The 15071-nt window shown below is 43.0% G+C and overlaps 1 long non-coding RNA gene across 1 annotated transcript; it reads right to left on the reverse strand.

Moving 5' to 3' along the window:
* Nucleotides 1-6399: 6399 nt before the first annotated feature.
* Nucleotides 6400-6949, reverse strand: LOC110017046. The gene is made up of 2 exons (XR_002292351.1): nt 6811-6949; nt 6400-6733 (listed from the first exon to the last, which is right to left on the reverse strand). It is a non-coding gene; the product is annotated as an uncharacterized LOC110017046 (long non-coding RNA).
* Nucleotides 6950-15071: the final 8122 nt, after the last annotated feature.

Consider the following 15071-nt stretch of genomic DNA (forward strand, 5'->3'; position numbering starts at 1 on the left):
AAATGGCCTTAAAAAAACATTCTTAAGGGAACATTTGGTTCCCTTAAAGTGAACCAGAGTTTATTTTACCCGATAATCCAGAACCAATCATCAGTCTGAATACCCCCAAGTGGACCCTGATCCGGGAAAAGGAACTGCTCTCTGACCCATCTTTCAAGGTGGTCTGGGTTCATCTGTGTTTGCTCTGGGATTCCTCAGTCTGAATAGGCGCTGTGCTCAGAACAACTGAACCTATACAGCTACCGTAGCCGGGCATTATGGGATGTAAACATAGCAGAATTGTAGCAACTACAACGATAAAACACACTGACTCATTGAAATGTGGTCCAAAGAATGCAGGGTCATCTAAAACAACTTTTAACGTGATAAACGTTGCTTGTCCCTGTTTCCCCGACAGTGGCGGTTCTACCCTGAATTACTCCCCGGGCGAGACCCTCCTCTGCCCCCCCCCCCCCCCCCCAAAAGAGTCACTTTGTCCATTTATTGTAACTGAAAATACAGTGGGAAATATTTAATCAAACACAAATAAATAATCTAAAATAAATATTATAAACTACAAATCACACTAATAACACACTAGAATAAATGTAACTGCAGCACTAAGAACAGAAAACACTAACTAAAACCTAACCTTTGTGGCCTTCCTGATGCAAGCTTGTCAATAACGTCATCATATGAAATCTGCTCCCCCCTGAATGATTGATACTAACAACAGCAGGTTAGTGAGTTGCTCCTGAGACATTGGTGATCTCAGGTATGACTTGATCAACTGGAGTTTTGAAAAGCTAACAGCAGCAGCAGCAGCAGCATGCTACCATCACAGCTCATTTAACATTATGAACTAATATACAACAATAAAACACAACAAAAACTTTGTGTTACAGCAGAACAGACAGACACACGAATCATAACTAATGTTACAAGTTAAGGCAGAGCAAACATTTAAGAATAAATATCTTAAAAATGACGTTATTTGCAATATTTGGGCCTACTTCAGTTTTGGTCATGATAGACCAAACAAGAGATTTTTCCTCTGCAACGTTGTTGTTGTTGTTGGGCAGGTAGCATTAGAATTTAGAAAACGTGCATCTAGTTATGCGATATTACCCTTTTCTTTGTCTCTTTTCTCCTCTTCTTCTCTTTTCTTTCTAAATTCGGCACCAGCTTTGACCTTTTTTCTCCATATTTCAGATGTTTTTGCATTTAGCATAAATGTCCTGACATAGGTATCAAGTCTGTCGACTAAACCAACTGTCATCTAAGTGAAGAATTTTTTTTGTTTTTCCATTTTTTATTTGGGCATTTCACACAAAAATAACCAAAAAAGCATGATTTTTTATACCTTTTTTATACCCGCAGCCCCCCCCCCCCCCCCGTTCGTCAAACATTTCCAGCAGGAGCGCGTGCAGCTGCACCCAGGGGCGCCAATTCGCTACATGGCGGCGCAATTTTTATTTTTATTTTTTCATCAAGCACTGAGCCGGGGCCCGCGACCGTTGCCCCCCTGGAAGAAGATCCAGCCAGGTTTGCGCATGCGTTTTGCGCTCCGTGCTGACCTCTCAGCCTGCACCCTTCACCCCGCGCCCCCTCCCTTCTTCTTCTTCACCCCGCGCCCCCTCCCTTCTCCTTCTCACACACATTTGCGTCTACTTCTCAAAGACAGGAGGGAGCGCAGCTGCGGGGCGGGGGCGCCGCCAGGTTTCAGGCTGTTACAAACTCTGTGATATAAGTAAACCAATAGTGGTGCATAAAGTATTTTACAAGAGCTGAGCCGCTGGCGCCGCCCCTCCATCATTTTTCCGCCCCGGGCGATCGCCCGTATGGCCCGTGCCTAAAACCGCTACTGTTCCCCGACATTCTTTATGTCATAAACACATATCAGTGTATCCTACAGCCGACGTCTCAATAACTGTCTTGCAGCATTCCATCACCGTACCAAAGTAGCAAGTACATAATGTTGTACCTGGCATTGATGCAGACGTTCAAAATTGGTCAAATATTATGTTTACATAAGTGACCTATCCTGACAAGGACTGCAAATTGGGCAAATGCTTTACCCTGCCCATGTGATTCCTGGCCAATGACTGAAGAGACCTTTAGTCAGGTGCTTTTGTTTACAAGCTTTGGTTCGCCACAGAAATGTCCAGTAAACAGATTCAACTCAAAAGCAGGACATGGAAATGAGCAGGTTGGTGGAACGTGGGGACCAGAGTTGGACACTGCTGAGTAATCAAGTAATGAATCAAATAAAATCAGTTTGATTTATTTACAATTTTAGTGGTTTTAAAACCTCAGGTAAACTTTCCATGAAGAGGAGTTTTTGGATCTAGAACAGATGATGATCACTGCAACATCTGCTGTAATAGATTTGCTTGTGCAGGTCTGTTGTGGCGATAAAGTTACTCTTCTTACCTGTCCACTTAGATCAGGGATGGGCAACTCCAGGTCTCGAGCACTGGTGTGTCTGCATATTTTCCACATATCCAGCTCTCAAGGCCTGGAGTTGCCAATCCCTGACTTAGATGATCGAAAGCTGTGGGATAGAAAAAAAACAACTAGAACTCATACAGGTAGTGTTACCTGTGTAATCTTTAATAAACAACACATCTGCCCCCTCTTCCAGAGGATGTTTTAACTCATTCTGTTTCTGTTTTTCTTGCCCATTCAATTGAACATTTTCCACAGTGCTCTTCATGTATTGATTTTACTGCCCTGCCTGTGTTTTTCTAATGCAAATAAACCATATTTGAATAGAACACGGTGAAATCATATCATGTAAAATTGGTTCTCTACTGAGAAAAGCTGGAACAAGAAGAATGGAGAGGAAAAATAAACAAACAAATAAATGAAAATGTGTATCCTTGCATCTTTGCCATTGAATTTTTTAAAGATAATAAAATAAAGAAATTAGGAGAGCAGTGACCTTCAGTCACAGTCGTGGTAAGAAACTATCCAGTGCTTCAACCCCTTAATGCTGTCTTTGAGGCGGGGGGGGAGGGGGGGGTGCGTTGGGCCCCATTTCTAAAGGCTTTGGTATTGCATAGCCATAGACGACTCAGTCTGCAGACTTCCACCTACACAACATCGCCTTTGACCATTCCTGAGCCCCCAGACCACTGCAGATCTTGTCATTTCTCATATGCATTGTTGCTGCTCTCTTCTCATTGGTTTTTCTCACAAAATTCTATACAGGCCTTGATTGGTCCAGAACTCAGAATTCACAACACTCCAGTTTTCCAGCAGCTCTAACACCCCAGCCATGGAGGATCATGTGCAGTCTGCTGGATTTAGGAGTGGGGTTTATAATACTTAAGACACGTCTGCGTCTCAACTACTTCACCCTAACTTACCTTTGCGTGTTGTTTGTGCTCACTACGACCTGTTGCCAGCAGCATGCCTGTGGAAAGAAAATGCATGTCAACATTTTCAACGAATGGACTCATAACTGATGAATGTTTGAGCCACCTGCGTGTTTCATAAATATTTGCTGGCAAAAAGCCCGTCTCAACCCGTAGGGGCAGTTTGGACATAAGGAAATGTCATTGAACACTCTTGCTCTTTCATACCACATTTTCCCTTTGCTCTTTTACACTCAACCAAATGGTTAAGCACATTTTTAAAACCTATTTTCAAAAAAATTGATTGTATGCATTACAATAAATCAGAGTTACATTGGGGTAGCTGGATGACTGGGGGGATGATTGGGGGAGGGAGGAATGATTATTTTGTGTGAATATCCTCTACTTATTTCTCTGTTTTTAAACACTAAGCATTTTCAATGAGTATTTTATTTACTTTCATGTAGAGTGCTTTGTGCTTCAAGACAAATGAAAAGCACTAAACAGATAAAGTTTGAAGTTTACCACCTAAATCAAAAAGAAATAAAAACAACATCTTTGATGTTTCTTGTCTTGAAAGGGTTGTTAAAGGCATAGATCCTTTTCCTTTGTCCATTTGTCTCTCGCCTCTGCTCATCTCAGCTCTACGGAGAGCAGAGCTTTCAGCCCTTTTCCTCCTGAACTCTGGGAAACTTCAATCTGATACCAGAAATATCTGATACTTAAAACTTGTGTATTGAAACTTGCACTCAATTCATAAACAAAACAGCAACGTCCATTTTCACTACGTCTCTTATGTTTTTGTAATTGTCTAGTTTAATTGTTGTTTTCAATGATATCCAGAAGAGCCAGAAAAGCGACTTCCAATAAACTCAATTATGTTTTTGTAATGTATTTATGTGCCTTCTGTCTGTGCACGGCTGTTGGGTTTTCTGAAAGCAGTCATCTTCATTTATTATTTTACTTTGCAAGTGTTGTCACAATGCAAATAATCTCCATTTAAATTAAATTTGGGCACTAGAGTACAGACACAAGCACTGTGATTTGCAGAGGAAAGAAAAGCAAGACGCAGAAACACAAAGCCATAAAATAAAGCCAGAAAGTAAGTACTGCTGTCACTCCAGTATTTTACCATTTAAAAATTGCAACAAGTACATGTGTGTGTAAAGAGCATAGGAACTTTAGAAGGAAACATGTTACAGTAAAAAAAAGAAAAAAAGAAAACAAATGCTTCTTTTCAGACAACAATGTAATAAAACTATAATAATAATACAAGCTGGGAGCATTATTGATGTTATTTTAAATCATACATAGAAAAAGCACCTAACTTCTGTCTAAGTAACTTCTATGTCATAACACAAATGACTAAATACTAAGGTAAACAAAGTTATAGTTTTACTAATTTTAGGAGTCTTTTGAAACTATTGCGGCAAAAAATAAATTTAGAGACAAAAAAGGGTTGCATTGTTACGTGATATGCAATAAAGATTTCAGTCAGACAACTCTTGCAGTAAGAAATATTTATTTCACATACTTCATTTTCACATTCTATAAGTTGGCATACACATCTTTTTTTCGTTTGGCATAAGGCTCCGTTCAATTCCATGAGATAATTTCCATAAAACTTTCGGGTAACAAAACCCCTAACACCAAGATCATCCAGAAGAAGAAAAATGTGAATGTATAATCAGTGTGTAATAAGATGAGGTGTGTTTTCGGGGGCATCTGCTATGTGTGTCCCGGCACCATTAACCGTTGGGCCGCCCCCGTTCGAGTACAGCGCCACGAAGGGAACATGCTAACTAGTGGATCTGCTATGTGTGACCCGGCACCATTGACCGTTGGGCCGCCCCCGTTCGAGTACAGCGCCACGAAGGGAACATGCTATCTAGTGGATCTGCTATGTGTGACCCGGCACCATTGACCGTTGGGCCGCTCCCGTTCGAGTACAGCGCCACGAAGGGGACATGCTATCTAGTGGATCTGCTATGTGTGACCCGGCAACATCTATAATCCAAGAATTTACATTCATTCTGCTGTTGACATATTGATTGATTGATTCAGTCAGAAGTGTCATAGGAACGCAGAGGAGGTCCACCGCCCCTTCACTTTCAGTGCAGCAATAGGTACGTCGAGCAGTCATCGTTGCAGCACCAGATCAAGGAATGCAGGGGTGACATCATTCGCTGGAAACGGAGAAGCTGACTGGGGAGTAGGGGTTCGCAGGCTCAGGATGTGATGTATAGATAAAGACAAAAGCAGTATTAGTCTCGGCAAAGAATATATAAATAACCCAGAAACTGATCAGTTTCAAAATGCTTGAGATAAATGGAATAACAGTGCTTTTAAAGAACAAATCTGAGAAAGTGAAATTTAGTAGATAGTTAAGGTAAATACCCATTGTGGGTCCACCAGAATCAATCCAATCAAATTCAAACAGTGAAATGATAGTGAAATATAGAACCTGCACGAAATCTTCACACCAATTTTTTTATACACCAATAATAAGAGAAGTAACCTTTGACAGTTTCAGAGGGACGCACCTTCAGAAGGTCATCGAGGAGCAGGAAGGGTAACCAAGGAGATTTGTAGATGAGGAAGGTCAACATCCCACGTAGCAAAGGATTGCAGCTCGGCTGGATTTGATGCTTTTTATTTGATATTGGTGGTTCTCAAATTGGTGGACAACAAAGCACAGACTACTGAAATTTTAATTAGCCAAGGGCATCTGGATACTGCAAAAGAGAACTTGAGATCCATGAGGGATCATAGGTTTTTTAGCTAGACTGAACCTTAAGCATTTAGAGACGGAGTATAACAAGCCTCTAAATGGGGATGCGTCTAGCCGAGGGTCATCTGCTTAAGCAGGGCAGATAGAAGACTGGCTTGTGAACACAAGATTTAACTCTTGAACTAAGCTTGAGAGCGCAAGTGATATAGTTCTTACGGTCAGGGTAGAAATTGCTCATGGTGTTATTTAAACATTAACCTGTCATGGCTGACGTCGTAGACGTGACTGACCCAGACGCTGAAACCCGGAAGTAACTCACGATCCGAGATGTGGGTTAGAAGAGGTTTATTTTTACAAGGTTTTTGTGGTTGAATCCTCTTCGGATGGAGACTTATAGTTCTTGGGACGGGCGTAAGGCGAGGCGTGGGCACCGTGGACGGTGGAAACTGCCTGAGGCAGGACGTGGACGCCGAGGACGGCGGGACCAGCTTGAGGCAGGACGTGGACGCCGAGGACGGCGGAACCAGCTTGGGGCAGGACGTGGACGCCGAGGACGACGGAACCAGATTGAGGCAGGACGTGGACGCCGAGGACGGCGGGACCAGCGAGGGGCGCGGTGGAGAGCTCAGGATGATGAAACCAGCAAGACCAGTGGTGAGGGAACCTGAAGGATAATGCAGAGCGTGGTGAGTCAAATAACTTAGCTTGGAAGGTAGATACTAAAAGGCCAGACATAAGCACCGGAGTGAGTATAACGAACTGGCGCTGAATTCTGATGAGAAGATCCCTTAAGAAGGCCGGCAGGGTGATGAGGAGATGAAGGTCAGCTGGTTCCAATCAGCAGAGCAGGTGCAGGAGCTGAGGGAGGGGGAGGTGAGCTGACAGGCACCGTGACATAACCAAGTCAACCGATGACACAATACTATCATCTCACTATTGAAACAGCCTTAATATAATCTCCCTGGCTGAATTCTCTCATAACCGCACGATCCCTTAAAAACCATCAGAGCTGTGGATTCTGGCGGCCGGACAAATACAAACCACTCTTCAGAAATCCTTTTCCCCAAAACCAGAGGGCGCAGCCTCAGAAGAACAAGTGGAGGGAGCCTGAAGACACGACAGTCATTATCATAACAAAACCACTCCAAGCATTGAGAGGGAAAGATCAGACGCAAAACACGAAAATCCAGAACAACAGGAACACGGGGCCCAGGATTTAACTACGCGGAACAAGAACACAAGATGAACGGATGACCGTGGGACCAAAGCCACAGCAAATTTCAGGTGGCCCAATCATTCACAAATCATATTCAACCAAAGAATGAATAAACTACGCGCTGCACAAAAGCTAGAGATGAAAAAAGGGGAGAGGCAAGCATCAATGAACCATCCAGATCCATAGAAGAAAAATAAATCCGGACGGGTGGAGGACCATACATTATAGACAAAGTGGAAACCCAGATTTGAAAATTAATTTTTTGCCACAGAGATGCAAAAGACCAGGGATACAGAGGAAAATTGACCACCGAGAAATCATCAACAACATGCAAAACGAAGGGGAACCCATCGCCTACAAAAATCCAGTACAGGGCTTCTGACAATACAGTCGATATTATGAGGACTGCCACGACAGCTGAAAGGTAAACCGACAAACACTTTGAGCACAAACTGAATGCCAAGATACGCCACTGAGAGGTATAGAGGCAGAACAGTGAGAACATCAGCGATAACAGTCATCCTCAGCCTTATATCGCGTTTGGAAGAAAATCGTGGAGACGGCATGGCCAGCTGAAGAAAAAATAAACTAATCCTGAAGGCGCATGAGGAACTAGGCAACCGATGCCCAGAAAGATGAACTGCGAGGCGCTAACAGGTCCAGATCAAGTCATGTCAACCTGAACATTCCCTAGGGGCCACCCTCAGTGGCGGATTTTAAAACGATGCCCCAGAAAAATCCACACAGCCCCCACAAACCTCCAAACCAAACCAGAGAGAGAACAACAAATTAACTGTCCAGTCGAGAAAACAAGGCCGCGACGAGACTGACACACTCACAAATGCAGCCGACGCAAGTCCCCAAAGCCAGGGCAGGACCCACTGGGGTACACAGAGCACGGAAAGGAAGGCGGAGCAGAACCAGACGCAGAACATGCGGGGGCGACGAACGAGGATCGCCGAGTGAATCAAAATGAGCCATAGACGCTGCATAAAAGAGACCAATCATTGGGAAAATGTCCACAAAGGAGAGACAGGTCCAGAGACTAATTCACATGCTGACTAAAACAGCAACTACAACAACAAAAGAAAATAAACAGAGAGCCGCCATAATAATAAAGCCAGCATCGAATTAAAGATAGTCAAGATTTACATTCAGCTCCCAATTAACAAAACAGCAACAGAGAAAATGCCAAAAGCCACAACAAATTTAGCCAGCATGAGAAACCTGTCCAGACGAGGACCACCAGCCTTCACAACCACAGAGAAGAACCCACAACCCCTGAAACAATAACCGGACGACGCAGAACTACACAGCAGAAAATGAATCAGAAGTGCACCATGAAGTGGACCATGAAGTCCAACAAAAACTACAATTCCCAGGGTCCTTAGGGGGCGTGACGTCACAGATGGCCGTGACAACTGAGAACCAGAACCCTTAGAAAAACAACACGGTAAAAAGAACCGCACTCCGCTCACCGTAGAAATTCTGATGACCACGGCAGACAAGAAGACCCGGACAACTCCTGATCGAGCGCCACCGACAACCCGAACACCGCGGAAAGCACACCCCCTGCAGATGCATGCGACCGCGGAGACACAGACGCGCTGGGCGCCGTCATCCGCCCTCTGAATTGCCGGAGGATAGCAGACGCGGCAAAACAAAAGCCCCACATCAGAAAAATGGGGATCATCCATCCGAAAAGGACGGGGGGAATACAGCAAGACGCCGAAACAGAAGGACACCCGCGGGCACGGAGAACGACGAAGAATGACGGCTGAAGGTAAGAAAGAGAATGAACAACTGCGCACCTGGGCTTAAATAGGACGCTGAGCAGGTGAGTTAATTGACTGAACAGCCCTAGGGGAGTAACCTGTAAAACACTGCCGAGTGTGCCTGCCTGAAATTACGACAAGTTGCTCATTTCTGCAATAATCATTTTTACTGAAGATAATCTTTAGAATTCAACTTGGTCTGGGTCTTTGGCTGTTGGGCTTTATTACTCCACCCAAACGATGGACACAGTGGAAGGTCATTTTGTTGACTGTGTCTTCTGGGATTTTAAGTTTCTCTTTGATGAAGGTTTTGGTGCTGGAGGTCCAGCACCATGTCTTTAATCTTGCTGTAGTCCGCAGAGATCTGCTGCTCACTCTGTTTCAGCTTCACTGTGACACTGTGTCTCAGAGTGCTGACTTTTCCTCCCCGGGGTCCATGACTTGAATTCCAGTGCCTCTCGTAATGCCTGGGATCCCAGGATTCCTTCGAAGCTGGTGGCGAGAGAGGACGCAGCACCGGGCGAGTCATCCTGATGTCCGCGCTTTGAAGTTGGGGTGGAGGCATCTTTGTGTAACCAATGACTATCCACTCGAAGACAGTCGTCAATGTAACCCTCCTAATCTTCCAGACCCTCCAGACTCAATTTTCAAGTCGGTAACAATATTTTTTTGAAGTTGGTGAATAATGAAGCTAAAAAAAAAGCTAGTTTACCCAGCGGTAAAACACAGCGGTCTTCCAGCACTTCCGGTTACTCACGTAACATGAGCCTCCTCAAATATCACAAATTAGATTTGAGTAATGGAAAATGTCCATTTTAGAAAAAAATACATTTATTGAAAGGTTTTGGCGCTTGGACGAAGTGGTTTTTAAGGCAAAATTGACTATAATGGAATCTCTTTTTTTCAAATTAAGTCATGTGACCACCAACCAGATGGTGATGTGCTTCTTGGTAGGATCTGGCTGCCTTGGGCACTGCACATTGGGCGCCACCAGAGGTCTCACAGCGTCACACAGCTCATCAAAAGTTCAGCGTGTCATGTGGAATTTTTGGATCCACAACTCCTCTGGAAAATCACCAACCACCTGTTCCCAAAATGGCTTAATCTGTAGCCCCTCCCACATGTAAGAAGCTCGCCGTTTCGTGGCCTGAATAAGACAGCGACATCTGATGATAAGTGCTAGTCCCGTGGTAAAAATTGGAATGTACCTGGTGTCAATCATTGTTCACATCCGTCGCCATGTTTTTGAATTTCTTATTGCTTGAGTCGGCCTCTGCTTATTCACATGTTACATCCCACATTTAATGCAATAAATGACAAAACCAAAGTGAAACTTAAACTAAATGTACGTCACCAAGACACAAAACACAAAGCATAAGCCGAAAACAAAGATCACAAGCAGAGGTGAAAACCAGGCAGTTTCCACAGGCTCTAATGCCAAGTCCAACAACAGGGGCCAGCTGATTAAACGGATTCCTCCCAGGAATTCAGCTGCCACTGGAACAAGGGATGCTTGAGACTTTTATGCTTCCCGCCCAGCTTGGTGATTGGAGGAGGGAGGGAGGCCGCAATCATCTCCTGCAGGAGGTGAAGTCAACTGGTGTGGTGGAGGCTTCTGCAAAGCATACATACACACACACACAACACCCACACACACATACACACCAAAAGGCCTGGGGCCGTAACATCACACATTAATCAGTAATGTTTTGTTGTAATAAATGCCTGGTGCACTGACCAAAGAGCACTGTTTAAAATGTTGTACAGAAAGAAAGTACTACTTTTAAAGTGCTATCTACCTGCATATCTGAAGCAATTAAACAATCCAAAAAATGGTCTGCAGTAAATGTTTTCAGCAAGTTGTGTCTTTTTCTGTTCCAGACATGTTGGTAAACCTGTCCTACTGGAATGACGTTTCTACTCCAATTAACATCGACATCTATTGCTTCATTGACAGACAACAATCTAACTTTCTCGTAGTCAATGTAACCCGAATTGTGCTCCTTCTTCCTCTCTGCATCTTCATCCTCCATCACGACCTCCAGAAACACTCCACTTCCTCTGCTGCCACCATGAGCCACTCGGACTTTATCACCTTCCACCTGGCCGTCATTGAGCTGTTTGGTTGCGTTGGATGTGTTATCAACATTTGCACTGCCTTCAGCGAGCAGCCCGGCCCAGTCTTCATAGCGGGTTTAAGTCTGTTGACGTTTGTGTTTGTTGGAGAGAAGTTCTGTCACACTCTGACATGTGTGGACCACTATCTGGCCGTGGTTTACCCCGTCACATATTTGAATCTGAAGAACAAGAGATCCATCAAAATCCGAAACATCGGCTTTGGCTGCATCTGGGTGCTTGACGCAGCAACAACTTGGCTGTTAGAGGGATTCGAATATGTTTCCTTTTTTGTAAGCATCATCATTACCGTAGCCATTTTGTGCATCGTTTCCTTCTGCGGTTTTTCTGTGCTCGTCGCTCTGAATCATCGTGGCCATAGCAAACAGGGGGGAAGGAGTAAAGGGTTTGACCAATCAAAGAAGAGGGCATTTTACACCATTGTCACCATCCTGGCCATCCTTCTCGTTAGATTTGTGTGGGATTTGATTTGGACTGTGTTATATGTGTCAGGACAGAAGGAGAACTGTTCACTTATGTCTTTTAAGTTCTGGATAAATCTTCCCAGCAGCTTGGTTTTACCGCTCCTCTTTCTCCAGAAGGCAGGTTTTATTACGCATTGTCGAAAAGTTGTTTTTGGAGCAGTTGCCTTAATCTTTTCTGGACAAAACCCAAGAAAAACATAAGTTAGTTAGACTTCAAAAGTATCTCAATTTTTAGATTTTTAAACATAGAAGTGGCGGCATACAGTAGTGTAAAGCTAAAGATTTAAATGCACTTGCAACACAGTCATGAGACGATGAAACCCAAATTTATAAGCAAAAAGGCTGTATTTATTAGAAGGTAACATGGCAAGGCCAGTGTTGCCAGATTGGACAGTTCCTGACTCATTTGGACTTTCCAGGCATTTGGGCAGGTGGATCTAATCTGGACAAGTTTAGGTCAGTTTGGTGATTTTGGCTTCTTGTTGAAATGTGTTTCAGGGAAGGCAGAGCCTCATACGTCATCATGAGATGTATACTAATGATAAAATAAATATGTCATGTTATCTGTGCAAAAAAATCAGTTTATGTTCTGATCCTCAAGATGTCTGTCATATTTTCTGTTTGAATTCAGTGCAGGCTGTGAGGTGATGTAGCGCTGGGCTCTGCTTCGGGGCAAATTTCACACGGACTCGGCTGAACTTACTCAGCGTGTGCAACTTGTTTTTAAACATTCCTGTTACAAACCCAAACTCACGATCACCACACATAGCGGGACAAGTTGCAACACGGTAACATAAAGATGGAGACTGAGCATGACTCAGGAAATGGGATGCAACAACCCATTGACGAACCAGTGGTTCAGATATGTAACCTTGTTTGCATTGCGAGTAGGGGTGTAACAATTCATTTTGACAATAATTCTATACAATATTTGTGGTTGCTGATCCGATTCATAGTTTATTTTGGTTCATTTTGAATAACCTGGTTCACTCCAAGACACCTTTAGCTAAAGACTTCAACCACAGGGAGAAATTCCTGCTACTGAACAGTGAAGTTTTCCAGATTCTTTGTATTTCTTGCAAGATCATCGAGTGTAAAGTAATAAAGTATCTAAACTTTATTTAGAAACAAGTAAACCAGAATGAATGACAAATCCATTCACATTTTAGTTTCCTAAAGTTCAGCCCACTGCTGTTTTTCCACATCCAAAGAATCAAACGGGAACATTCTTAGAACATTCTAGCAGACTGTACGGTCACATGACTTTGCTTAACTCAAAGTGTTTCCACACATTGGACTGGAATGATGGACTGATCAGGTGTTGCTGTTGTCTGCTTTTACATTGTAGTAAAATAAATCACTATGTCTCAATCCAAATGGCATTTTTGACTATCAATTTATCCTACATTGAAACTATTTTTGATGGTATTGGTTGAATCAATTCTGTCTCAGACAGATCGTTCTGGATTGATTCAGTAATAGAAATCGAATAATTGCTACACTCCTTAGTGCTAGACAACCGCTTCCTTCTTTGCCAGAGTGTAGCTTCATCTTCCTCTTTTATCAGCTGTCTGAGTGTCAGCCTTTCAATCAGCTGATCTGCTACACCTCTTCGCTGAAAGAGAGAATAGAAAAACATACTGGAAGGCCATGACAGTTCTTGACATTTTTATTACATGTCCTCACTTCCCATTTTACTCGACTGATGTATTGATTACTTAACTGAAATAAAATAAATACAAATAAAAACCCAAAATTGTAAAAATAACTTGCCTTCTTGACAACATTTGAGCCTTCTAGACACAACACTATCATCAATCCAATCCAATCCGATCCATGTTATTTATCTAGCACATTTCTCAAACAGGCAGTTTCCAAATTGCTGTACAGAGACCGAAATCCAGACAAAAGATTGCCAACAAAATAAAAACAAAGTACACCAGTAAAATGGATAAAAATAAAATAAAAATAAGGTAAAAACAAGATAAAAACACAGATAAAAACGCAGAGGACCACACAACTCATGCATTTTAAGACGGGATTTAAAACACTCCACAGAGGGCGCTGTTCTGACAGGCAATGACAGAGCGTTCCACAGCTTAGGGCCGACAACAGAGAACGCTCTGTCTCCCCTAGTTTTGAGCCTCGTCATTGGCTCCACAAGCTGGAGCTGGCCCTCTGACTTCAGAGCACGAGCTGGTTTATAAATCTGAATGAGGTCAGAGATGTATTTTGGAGCCAGTCCATGTAGAGCTTTAAAAACAAACAATACAATTTTAAAATTCATTCATTCATTTTCATTCAATTCATTCAGAAAGAAAGAAAATCAATCCTAAAATTAACAGGAAGCCAGTGCAAAGACACAAGAATAGGTGTAATGTGCTCTGTTAAAAGTCATGCAGCAGAGTTCTGGACTAACTGCAACCGGGAAAGTGCCTTATGGGAAACCCCAGTGTAAAGTGCATTGCAGTAGTCCAGTCGGGAAGAGATAAAAGCATGCATGACCTGCTCAAAAATTTTAAAAGATAAAAAGGGTTTAACTTTAGATAAAAGCCACAAATGATAAAAACTCGATTTTAACACGCCCTTTATCTGTTTATCAAATTTAAAATCACTGACCATGATGACGCCAAGGTTGGTGATTGTGGGCCTCAGGTGATGCTGAACGGGCTCCAAGTCAAGATTGGCTTTGGATCCAAAAATCATGACCTCTGTTTTCTCCTCATTAGGTTTTAAAACGTTCTGGGCCAACTAATCTTTGACGTCCACCAGACAGTTAAGTAAGGGCGTCAGGGGGCTGCTTTCATTATTTTTAACAATGGGCATGTAAAGTTGACGGTCATCTGCATAATAATGATATGACAAGCCATGATTCTTAAAAATTTCAGCTAAAGGAAGCGAGTATAAAGAAAAGAGCACAGGTCCTAAAATTGAACCCTGGGGAACTCCAGAAAGTAGTGGAGTAGAGGAAGAAGTGGGATTCCCCCAGCCTAACCGTAAAGGACCGCCCTGACAGGTAAGATTTAAACCAGTTCAGGGCGGTTCCCCTAACACCCACACAATATTCAAGGCGGTTTAAAAGAGTTGTATGATCCACTGTGTCAAAAGCAGCAGTCAAGTCTAAAAGTACTAAAATAGTAGAATTACCAGAGTCTGTGGTCAAATAAAGATCATTGAAAACTTTCCTAAGAGCAGACTCTGTGCTATGAAATGCCTTGTAGCCTGACTGAAAAGTGTCTAAAATCCCACTATCATCCAAAAAAAGTCGCAGCTGTGCCATTACACACTTTTCCAAGATTTTAGACACCAATGGCAGCTTTGAAATTGGTCGATAGTTGGCCAAGCATGTTGGATCCAGACCCGGCTTTTTAAGTAGAGGTTCAACAACAGCTTTTTAGAAGGTTGGTACAA

The sequence above is a fragment of the Oryzias latipes genome, chromosome 18 (assembly GCF_002234675.1).
Source record: "Oryzias latipes chromosome 18, ASM223467v1".
Taxonomy (NCBI): Eukaryota; Metazoa; Chordata; class Actinopteri; order Beloniformes; family Adrianichthyidae; genus Oryzias; species Oryzias latipes.